At 41.3% G+C, this 11,864-nt stretch overlaps 1 pseudogene; it reads right to left on the reverse strand.

Annotated features, from left to right (window-relative positions):
• Positions 1-1,099: 1,099 nt before the first annotated feature.
• LOC115873531 lies at positions 1,100-1,316 on the reverse strand (annotated as a pseudogene).
• Between the last annotated feature and the right edge of the window lie 10,548 nt (positions 1,317-11,864).

The following is an 11,864-nucleotide window of genomic DNA, read 5'->3' on the forward strand; positions in this document are numbered from 1 at the left end:
TTATCAAAGATCAATTGTCTGTATGCTGATGATTTTATTTCTGGGTTTTCAGTTCTTTTCCATTGGTCTGAGTATCTGTCATTATACCAATACAATGAGGTTTTGACCACTGTAGCTGTATAGTAGGTGCTAAAGTCAGGTAAAGCAAGCTCTCCTTCTTGAGGAGTTCTTTGCTAATTCTGGGCTTCTTCCCTCTCCATATGAAGTTGGTAATCAGTTTTCCATTTCTTTGAAGAAAGATGAGGGTAATTGTGTCAGGACTACATTAAACTTATATAGTGCCTTGGGCAGAACTGACATTTTTACTATATTGAGTCTTCCAATCCATGAGCATGGGATAGTCTTCCATTTGTTAAGATCACACTTGGTTTCCTGTAATAGTGTTCTGTAGTTTTCCTCATATAAATATTTTGTTCTTTTCATCAAGTATATCCCTAGATATTTCAATTTGTGCTTGGTTATTGTGAAGGGTACCACCTTTATTATTTCCTCTTCTGTGGCCTCATCTGACAGACTTCTGTGTGTTGATCTTGTATCCTGCCACCCTGTTATATACCTCTATTGCTTCCAGTATTCCCCTTGTGTACTTTTTTGGATTTTCCATATATAAAATCATATCATCTGCGAATAAAAATAGTTTCATGTCTTCCTTCCCCAGGCAAATACCGTTTGATGTCTTTTCTTTGCCTTATGCTGTTAGATAAAATCTCCAGTACGATGTTAAATCAGAGTGACAAAAAGAAAGAGTAGGGATAAGGGACATCCTTGTCTGGACGCCTTTTTCAGTGGGATTGAGTTCTTCTTTTCTCCATTGACTACCACGTTGGCTGTTGGTTTTTCATATATAGCTTGTACAGAATGCTTGGCATCACAAAGACTGAAGAGAAGCTCTGGCAGGGTTCTGGACTGGATTCACTCTGGCCTCACAGCTAAGACATACATGGCTGAGAGAGGAACTAAGCATTATACGATTCTTCTTCTTTTATACAAAGGTTTATTCTTAAATGTATAGCAGGCTCCAAGACAACACTTCATTCTAACTTTAAGTGGCAAATGTTCTGGCAGGAAATCCAGATGTTTACACAGGAATCAAGGGTCATCATTGTCTGTCACCAAGAACAACTTGCTTTTTTCCATATTTCTTAATTCCACCTGTAGCCAGGGGGGGCCTTCCCGGGTCCTTTGTGTTTAGTTCCTCGAGTTTCTTTTGTTCTTCTTTCTGTTTCTGCTTGAAAGCCTCATCTTCCTAGTCCATCTCCTTGTTCTGCTTCTTGAGTCTTCAGGGGCTTCTTCTTGCCACCCTCATGGCATGACATGGCACCTGCTCCCCCTTTCCCAGACCTGCCCCTGAAAAGCAGAGCTCCCTACTTCAGTCAGCTTGCATAATCTTGATGAATTTTGCTTTCATTTCTATATTCTTGAGTGTCTTAAACAGGAATTGGTGTTGTATGTTGACGAATGATTTTTCTGTATCTATCGATATTATCATGTGGTTCTTATAATTTTTCATGTCAGTGTGGAGAATCACACTAATTGTCTTTCGTATGTTGAACCATCCCTGCATCCCTGGTATGAATCCCACTTGGTCATGGTGAATTATTGGCTTTATATACTTTTATATTCTATTGGCCAGTATGTTGTTCATGATCTTTCTATCAATGTTCATTAGAGATATTGGTCTGTAGTTCTCCATACTTGTGGGATCCTTGCCAGGTTTCAGGATCAGAGTTATACTAGCTTCATAAAAGGAGTTCAGGAGTTTGCAATCTTTTTCTATGTTCTGGAAGAGTTTGTGGAGGATTGGTGTCAGTTTTTCCATGAGTGCTTGGTAGAATCCTCCTGTGAAGTCATCTGGTCCAGGAGATTTTTTTGTTGGTAATCCCTTGATAACCCTGTGGCAGGGCTAAGATCAAACCCTAGTTGACCTCCACTGTGATAAGCCAAAAGCCACCAGCTCCTCAAAAACTAGTGGATCTGTGCTTACTTATCTTTCTGATGCTCCTCCTGCCACCTGGCAGTGTGAAATTTCCCTCTTAGTAACTGTCCTGCACTGATTTCTGTGGAGTCCCTCTGGTTTGTGTGACTCAGTTGCCATCTTCCTGGAAGTCTCCAGCTCACATCAAGCTGTTTTCTTTTAAAGCTCCCTAAGAGGAGGCACTTTGACTTGAACTTCCTTATCACCAAAATCTCTATTTGTAAGGGTTGAACCCTTGCACTCTAATAAGGATCAGCTCAGTCTTGGTTACTTTGTTTACATTCAAATCCAGGGAAGCAGCTCTTCAAGATCTAGTTTTCCTGACCCCCTGCGGTTCCTCACCAGTTTTTCCTTTTACAGAGGGACTTTCACGACAGCAAAAGAGGAGCTCTGCTTCAGAGAGTTAACTAACTCCTTGACATCAGTCAATTTGGACTCAGCAATATTATAGGACAGGGAACTGTCCCTGTGGGTTTTCCAGACTATAATTCTTCTTGGTAGTAGAAAACCTCATCTTTCTTCTGCAGAATGGCTGGTGATCTGGAACTGTTGACCTGTGGTTAGCAGCCCAATGCATAGTCCACTACACCACCAGGATTCCAAAGAATAGTTATCATGAAAAAAAAAAATCATTTCAGTGTATATCCCGAGGCTCATCTGATTTGTGTCTCTGAGCAAGTCTTTAATCTCTTTCAGTCTCTATTTCTCTCCTTGTAAAATAAGCAAGAAAGTTATCCAGATATCTCAGTGTTCTTGCCAGTGTGAAAATTTTAGCTCAATGAGTCCTGATTTACTGACTCTCAAATTCCTCATCTATCCTTGCTCACTGTCATTGCAGGACATTTAATGGGGAATGACAAGGGTCTCCTCGAGTGTGAAGTGAATAAAAGTGACCATTAATTTGTATACCTACAACATTCTTAAATTATTACACCCGACTGAAGCCATAGTATTTGCACTCACCTCATATCCATGTGAAAGTTGGACATTGAATGAGGAAGACTGAAGATGAATCAATGCATTTGAATTATGGTGCTGGCGAAGAATACTGAAAGTCCCATGGAGAGACCAGTCCTTGAAGAAGGACATCATTCTTGGTGGAGTAGCGGGGCCATGAAAAAGAGGGAATGGCTGCAACAATGGGTTCAAACATAACAACAGTTGTGAGGGTGGCACAGGACCAGGCAGTGTTTCTCTTGCACATGGGGTCACTATGAGTCAGATGTGACTTGATGGCACCTAACAACAACATTGCACTAGCAGATACATAGAGAGCCTACTATGTGCCACGTCTTGCACTATTCTGTCTCTGTAAATTTTACAACCCAGCAAGGTGGGTGTTATTACTCCCATTTTACAGCTGTGGAAACTGAGACTCTGAAAGTTAAGGTACATGCCCAAGGTCATAAAACTAGTAAGTGGCACAACTAGCATTTGATTGTAAGTTTTTGTTTTGTGTTGGGCTTTTCATCGTCTGGGATAGCTCACTCGCTGTATTAAAGCAAAATGTGAAACTAGCTGTTGTGTCACAAAAACCATTTAGGTCAGTTCCACTTTTACTTCTTCCCCTTGCACAGCCACTCAGACCTGCGTACAGGTCTGATGGGGAAGGAATCAGGAGTGTTTTTAAGGCTGTGATCCTTTGTTCTCTCTCTTTTTAATTTTTCCCCTTTTTTGTGGAATATGACATACAAAGAAAAATATTATTGTAAGACCATTCACCAAAACTGTGACAATCCATGAGATCCACATATATGTTGTTCTTATGTTTGTCTTTTCCCACCCTCCCTCCCTCCTTACTTTCCCACCCCTCTTCTGTCCTTCCACACAACTCTACCCAGCCTCCTTGTCTTAGTCTTTAAAGTCTTATCCTTTTGAGTGAAAATCGGGTTTTTGGTCTTTTTTCCTTTATAATAATGATACCATAAACTATTTATGGGATGGACTAACTTTGCTGAGTGTAGTGTCCTCTGATGTTGTCAATTTCATGCTTGAGGTGTTCATTGGACTCATTATTGTCTTTGAGGATGCATGGCATTCTGTGGTGTGTCTGTACAGAGCTGTTTTTGCATCCATTCCTCTAGAGACGGCGTTTTCAACTGCTGCCATCTTTTTGCTGTTGTAGATATTGTTGCAATAAACATGGGTGCACATACAAAATAAGTAAATCAAAATAGTAAAATACATGTGTGTTAGTCTGGGTTGAATAGAGAAACAAATTCATAGACACTCATATGTGTATAAGACTGGGCTTTATATTGAGAAAACATTCCAGCCCCGTCCAGATCAAATCCTTAAGTCCGATTTTAGCCCTTATGTCTGATACCAATCTATAAATTCCTCTTTAGAATCATGAAACACACACGGTAACACCAAATTCAGGAAGATCACAGCCAATGGGTAGAAAGTCTTGTGGATCCAGTGACAGTGTAAGCATCTCAGCACTGGCAGGGGTCTTTACGTGACCCTTAGTGTAGTTCCATGTGTCTTGTCAGCAGGACTGTCTCTCAGGGAGTGAGCATGTGTCTTGCCTCCAGTGAGCTATTTATCTCCTTAGCAGCTCCAAATGAGGTAATCAAGCTGCCACCTGACTGACAGGCTAAACTCCACCCCTTCACTCTTAATAGTCTCAAATTGACAACAGATTATTCAGCTACCACAATGTGTATTTTTCACTATAAACCAGCTGTCTTAGAATCAGTTTCAGCTCATACCAAACCCTATATGACAGAGTAGACTTGCTCCCTAGGGTTTCCAAGTCTATAATCGTGACAGAAGCAAGCTGCTACATCCTTATCCCTTGGAGAAGCTGATGGGTTCAAACAGTCATCCTTCTAGTGAGCAGCAGAGTGCTTAAGTACTATGCCACCAGGTTTCCCATGACCATATATTGTGCCACAAGTTGGAGTTTCTAGGTGGTTCAAATGAAGAGTGGGCAATTTCAATCCACTCAGATGCACCTTAGAAGAAAGGCTCGATGATCTATTTATGAAAAGTCAGCCATTGTAAATCCTATGAAGCACAGTTCTACTTGGACATGGGTCACCCTGAGTTGGGTTTCCACGAGGTGGACTCAAGGCAACTTTTTTAATGTTGCAATTTTTATAAGAAAGGGCATGTGGAAGATACAAATGACACAGACATGCCAGATACAGTATATGTGTATATAAACAGTGGAATTCCATATGTGTATATAAACAGTGAGAAACCATATGTGCATACAAACAGTGGAAGTCCATATGTGTATGTAAACATTGGAAGTCCATTGTGTAAACAATGAAAGTCCATATGTGTATATAAACAATGGAAGTCCATATGTGTATATAAACAATGGAAGTCCATATGTGTATATAAACAATGGAAGTCCATACATGTATGTATACAAACAATGGAAGCTCATATGTGTATACAAACAACCGTGTAAACAAACAATGGAAGCCCATATATGTAAACAAACAATGGGAACTCATATGTGTATACAAACAATGGAAGTTCACATGTGTATATAAACCATGGAACTGTGACGCATAATGATTTTTAGTGGTTGCATAGGGAAAGGAAAAGGAAGGCAGAAGTGGTAGAAACTTCTTTTGAGACATGTTTTATTTTAAAGGGCACTCCCTAAAAATTTGAAAGTGAAATGAAGCAAAACAACTTAAATAAATAAGCAGTGTTTGACGTTCCATGGAGAGAATGACTTTAAAACAGTCATTTAGCTGTGCATCACTAAGATATGACGTTACGGCACAAAGAGCTGGAAGAGAAATAACAGAAAGACAAACCTGTCTGTAGTTATATTGGTACTGGAAGTGCTGGTATTGTTAACCTTGAACTACTGTGAGTGCTAAGTAGGATAAATCAAATGAGTAATTCGGCTGGTATCATTGAAAATGAGGGTTTCAACACAGGAAAAGGGAAATACAGATGTAAGATGTATGATGGTAAGTAAAAACCCTGTAATCTTGAATTTGTGTAAAAATGATCAGTAAGTTACCTATTGGTATGATACACATATTCTTGTTTTCAACACAGCAAAAGCCTAGGAACAGCTATCCAGAAGTAGTGAGCATCCTTGGGCCTGGATTGTTATCTCCTGGGACCATTTATCACTGAAAGAAACCAGGGCTCCTTGGAGAAAGGGTTGATTTCAAGCCTGGAGAAGGAAATGCACAGAACAATCTGATGTATTTGTTCTATCAGAAAGCAAGAAAACCCACAGATTGCTAAGATTATGTCAAAGGGACTCAAAAACCAACCAGAGAACATTCCCATTGGCCCAAGATGGGGCCATTTGAGCATCTATCATCTGCAAAACAGCTTTATGTGTTTGAATCCACAATACTTACAACACACTCATTAGTCACCTTTAGAAATCCACAGTATTCAGAAAACGGATATGTAAAGGGAAAGTATCAAGTTTTTCTATTGGCACTAAGCCTCCAGGTGATCAAATCTTTGATGAGAGGATATTTCTCTAGATAGACACATTCTACCAAAGAAAAAACTACAGAAGACAGAATTAATCTGTTACAGTGTCGCAATGCCCAATGTGAGAATGATCTAAGCAAGCTGCTGAGGCTGCCCACATGGCTGAGGTAGCGACACAGACATGGGGTGGCTCCTGACCAAAGAACCAAGCACAGCCCATGAAGGGGACTTGCCAAAGCACATGCCTGTGAATGTAATCAGACATCTACATCCAGCTATCAATTTACAGGCAACACAAAGGACAGGAGGGCCAGTGGAATGTCACCATGAGGAGGAAGTGTAGGGAATGCTACAGGACAAGCCACTCGGTCCTTTTCCAGAATAATCACCAGGAAACATTTCAACAAGAGAGAGGGAGGATGAGGGGGGACCTACAGAGGCCAAGAGATCTGAGAGGCACAGCAGTCAATGGTGACGTAGGACTTCCTGTGGGTTCTCATTCACAGGAACAAACAAAAGCAAGCAGCAACTTCTTATGAGACAATTAAGAGAAAATGTATGTGCCTGCTTTTAGTGTTCGATGCTATTGTGGCATTTTGGGCAATCTTTTAAAGTGTGGTCAAAGTAGTGTGCTGTTGCTAATGTTTTCACATTTTACAGTGGTGTTATTGTGCCCATTTTTTAAAAAATTAAGGAACCATCATAGTTTAGAGAATCTTCCTAAATAAAATATTGATAGATGAAATTATATCTACTCTGAAACATCACAAGTCTGAAATCATTGTTGACTAATTATGACTCAAGGAGCCCTGGTGGCTTAGTTGGCTCTGTCATGGGCTTGTAACTGCAAGGTCAGTGGTTCTAAATCACCAGCTGCTCCCTGAGAGAAAGCTGAAGCTGTCTGCTCCAATCGAGGTTGACAGCCTCAGAAACCCCAAGGCATTTGAGTTTTGCCCTTCCCTGGAGGGTTGCTCTGAGTTGGAGAAAGCAGGGTGGCAGTGAGTTTGTTATTTTAGGAGGTTAGGATTTGCTTCAATATAAGAGGAATGGGGGAAGCAGGGGGAACAGATGAAACAAGATGGTGCATGAGCTGGTCATTATTGAAACTAGAGGATGGATACTAGAGATTCCTTAAAAACGGGAAATAAACAGCATTGCTGAGGGTGGATGCGAGATGGCTCAGCCCCTGCATCCATAGAATGGACAGTGACTCTCTCAGACACCACCGTGGTACAGCATACATGCAGTGGAGGAACCCTTCTCGCCTCTCCTTCCTGTTCACAGTCATTGATCTCTGACGACGTGGTCTCATTCCTCCCCAGGGTCAGAGCAGTGCAAGGTGAGAGGCTTGAAAGCAAAGTGCCAAAATTATATTCTCAGTTGTGGAAATCAATATTCCTCTTCAGAAGCCGACAGAGGCGGAGGCGCCTGGCATCTGGCCTGAACTTCAGCTCTGAAAGGAGATGGTGAGTCAGCCTTGCCTCCCTGTCTGTATCCCCCCTTGTCAGGGCCATAGTTTGCTTCCAGGACCTCAACCCCAACTCTGGCTAGTCCAAATGACTGTCTATAGGTTCCCAGGTCAGCAGGAGATTACAGAGGGGGAACTGGCCAACGTTCAGAGCCTTTCTTCCGGTCATCCCAGAATTCTTCATGGTTCTCTCTAAGTCTACCTCCATCACCGGATCTTGATTGTCTGCCCCAAGGCATAGCACCCTAACTGACCACCCTCGTCTGCCACTTCTGCCCACCAGCTACCTCTGTAACCCACTTCCTTCTCCATGTTACTGTCATGGTGAACTCCTCAAAGCCCAAACCTTAATATACCACTGTTCCGCAAATTAAACCCACAGTTCTGAGTTGCTGGGTGGCCCATCAGCACTTAATACCCTTGGCTGCTAACCAAAAGGGTGGTAGTTCCAGTCCACCCAGAAGTGCCTCTGGAAAAGGCCTAGTGATCTACTTCTCCCCCAAATCAGCATTCAAAACTCTATAGAACTATCCTCTAGTTCTTAATATCCCCACTCCTTGCTATTATGGTTTTTGTTTGTTTTATATCATTAATCATGTTAAACTTGCATTTGTTCATTTGTATAATTAAGCTAATTCAACACATGAAAGCCAAGATAAATATCCCTTCAGAAACAGTAAAAGGAGTAATGGTTCCCTGAGGGGACAGGAAGAGGGAGTGGGGAAGGGGAGGAAACGGGAGCTGATAGTATTGATAACTGTATAATCCTACTTGAAAGGAGTGGACACCAGAATTGTATGTGAATGGATATATTGGATGGTGTAAGATACAGCAAAAAATGGGGGAGGGGGAGGGAAGGGATAAAGGGGAACAGATATCCAGGAGTTCAAGAAGAAAGAAAATGTTTTGAAACTGACCGTGGTCATAATTGTACAATAATGCTTGATGTGATTGAACTATGGAATGTTATGATGTCTATATGAGCTCTCAATAAAATGATTCAAAAAAGAAAAAGAAAAACAAGCAAACCAACCTATGGCACGTAGGTCTATTGTAAAACCCATGAAGTCACCATGAATTTGAATTGTCTGTGGCAATGGAGTTTTTGTTTTGTTTTGCTTTTGGTTATTGTTATTCATTCATTTGGTTTGTTGTTTGGTTTGGGCTCCAAGGCAAGGCTACAGGTTCAAATCCTCAGTGTGGCCTTCAAGCGTCTAAAATTTAGACCTTGAGATCTGCCTTCACTTTCTCTGGCCTCACACCGCACTAGCCAGCTCTCCAGCTACCCTAACCTTCCTCTCGTATTTCAGTTGAGGATCAATGATAATTGTTGAGGATCAATGTTGAGGATCAATGATAAGCCAAGCATACATACAACTTACATCATTTTACTGATTCTCCAGATGTCAGCTTGAATGCTAGCTTATCAGCTAAATCTTCTCTGACTTTACTGGTTATGTTCTGATGGCTTCTGACACCTCCCATCAGAGCCTTAGACCCCTTCTACGTATTTACTTATATAGTTGTCGACTGCTTCCTTTTGCTACTAGATTTTAAGTTCCATGAGGGCAGCAAGGATGTCTAATTTTCCAGGAAGCCTTCTCCCATTCCCCTATCAGAGGGCACAGGCCCTCTTCCTGAAGGGCCTCGCTTTCCATGTGTCTCTCTAATTCATGACAATGTCACGTGTGTCAGAGAAGAACTGTGCTCCCCTGGGTTTTCAATGACTGATGTTTCAGAAGTAGATCACCAGGCCTTTCTTCCGAGGCACCTGTGGGTGCACTCAATGCCAATCTTTTGCACCTCTGGCCTCTCTATATTTCTCATAGCTATATTATAATTATTACTTAGTTGATACCTCTCTCATACTAGTCTGTGAATCCCCTAGGAGCATACAGGGTATTTTTCATGTCTGAATTCTGGTACAAGGGCATCAACTCGATAAATGTTTGTTAATGGCTCTGATGAATAAATGAGTAAGTGAGTTAATGAGAGATTCCACTTCTCAAGAGATCCTCTCAAGAGCAGGTAAGCAACTGAACCAGGTCCAAAATGTGGTTTTTCCAACTTTCAATCTGGTGCTTCCCATAGGAGCCCTGCTTACCAAAGGATGACAATGATTTGCTCTGATCAGCACAAACTATAGACTCACTGTTGTCCCTCTTGGAAATCCTTACCTCCAGTGCCAGGATTCCCAGCTGTCCTGGACAAAGAGCTACCTTCCAAACAATGAGGAATGCCAATATGAGAAATGAGAGGGCCCAGAAGTGGTGGGTCTCTCAAGAATGGAGCAAGTCAGTGCTAACCCATAGCTACATTATGCACAACAGAACAAAATATTGCCCAGGCCTGCACCATCCTCATAATTGTTCCACTGTCAACCCATCTCATCAAAGCCGTCCTCTGTTTCGCTGCTGTCCCTCCACTTTACAAAACCTGATGGTCTTCTCTAGCGACTGTCTCTCCTGACAATATGTCCAAAGTCTGTCAGACAAAGTTTTGTCATCCTTGCCTCTAAGGAGCACTCTGGCCTTCTTACACTACAGATGAATCTGTCCTTTTAGCAGTCCATGTATACTTTCGATATTCTTCTGAGCACCACAATTCAAATGTATTCATTCTTTTTCTTCCTTATTCAATGTCCAACTTTCATGAGTATGAAGTAATTGAAAATACCATGGCTTGATTCAGGCACACCTTAGTCCTCAAAGTAACATCCCTGCTTTTCGATACTTTGAAGAGGTCTTGTACAGCAGATTTATACAATGCAACACGTCTTTTGATCATTTGTCTGCTGCTTCCACGAGAATTGATTGTGGAGCCATGTAACACAAAACCCTGGACAACTTCAACCTTTTCTCCGTTGATCATGATGTTACCTGTTGGTTCAGATGTGAGGAATTAGGTTTTCTTTATGAGTCATAATCTGGAGGCTATAATCTTTGATCTTCATCAGTAAGTGCTTAAGTCCTCCGCACTATTAGCAAGCAAGGTTGTATCATCTGCATATCACAGGTTGTTAATAAGCTTTCTTCTGATCCTGATGTCAAATTCTTCTTTAAATAATCCAGCTTCTCTAATGATTTCCCCAGCATAAAGATTGAGTAAGTATGGTGAGAGGATACAACCCTGACACACAACTTTCCTGATTTTAAACCACATAGTATTCCCTTGTTTTGTTAGCACAACTGCCTCTTGATCCAAGTACAAGTTCTGAATGAGCACAATGAAGTGTTCTGCAATTTCTATTCTTCTGCAGGTTATCCAGTTTGTTTTGATCCACACAATCGAATGTTATGGCTTAGTCAATAAAACACGAGTGAACATCTTTCTGGTTCAACCAAGATCCATCCAACAAGGGACTGGTATCCCTTGTCCATGTCCTCTTCTGAATCTGGCTTGAACCTCTGGTAATTCCCTGTCAATGTACTGCTGCAACTGTTGTTGGATGAACTTCAGCAAAATTTTACTTGGATGTGATATCAATGATATTATCCTATAGTTTGAGCATCCTGTTTGGGTCACCTTTCTTTAGAATGGGCACACACAGATATGGATCTCTTCCAGTCAGTTGGCTAAGCAGCTGTCTTCCAATTTGCTGGCATAGGTGAGTGAGTGCTTTCAGTGCTTCATCAGCTTGTTGACACATTTCAATTGGCATTCCATCTATTCTTTGAGACTTGTTTTTGGCTAATGCTTTCAATGCAGCTTGAACTTCTCCCTTCAGCACCATCGGTTATTCCTTATATGCTACCTCCTGAAATGGTGGAATGTGGACTAGTTCTTTTTGGTGCAATGACTATGTATTCTTTCCATCTTCTTTTGATGCTTTTTGCATCACTCAATACTTTGCCCAAAGAATCTTTCAATATTGCAACTTGAGGCTTGAATTTTTTCTTCAATTCTTTCAGTTTTAGATATGAAAATTAAATAGCTGAGAAGTGCTGGGCAAAGAGGGCAGATGTTATAAACCATTGGTTCTCAAAATGTAGA

This window comes from Echinops telfairi, unplaced genomic scaffold, assembly GCF_000313985.2.
Source record: "Echinops telfairi isolate 266 unplaced genomic scaffold, ASM31398v2 ScPeMD7_7469;HRSCAF=8507_0, whole genome shotgun sequence".
Lineage (NCBI taxonomy): Eukaryota > Metazoa > Chordata > Mammalia > Afrosoricida > Tenrecidae > Echinops > Echinops telfairi.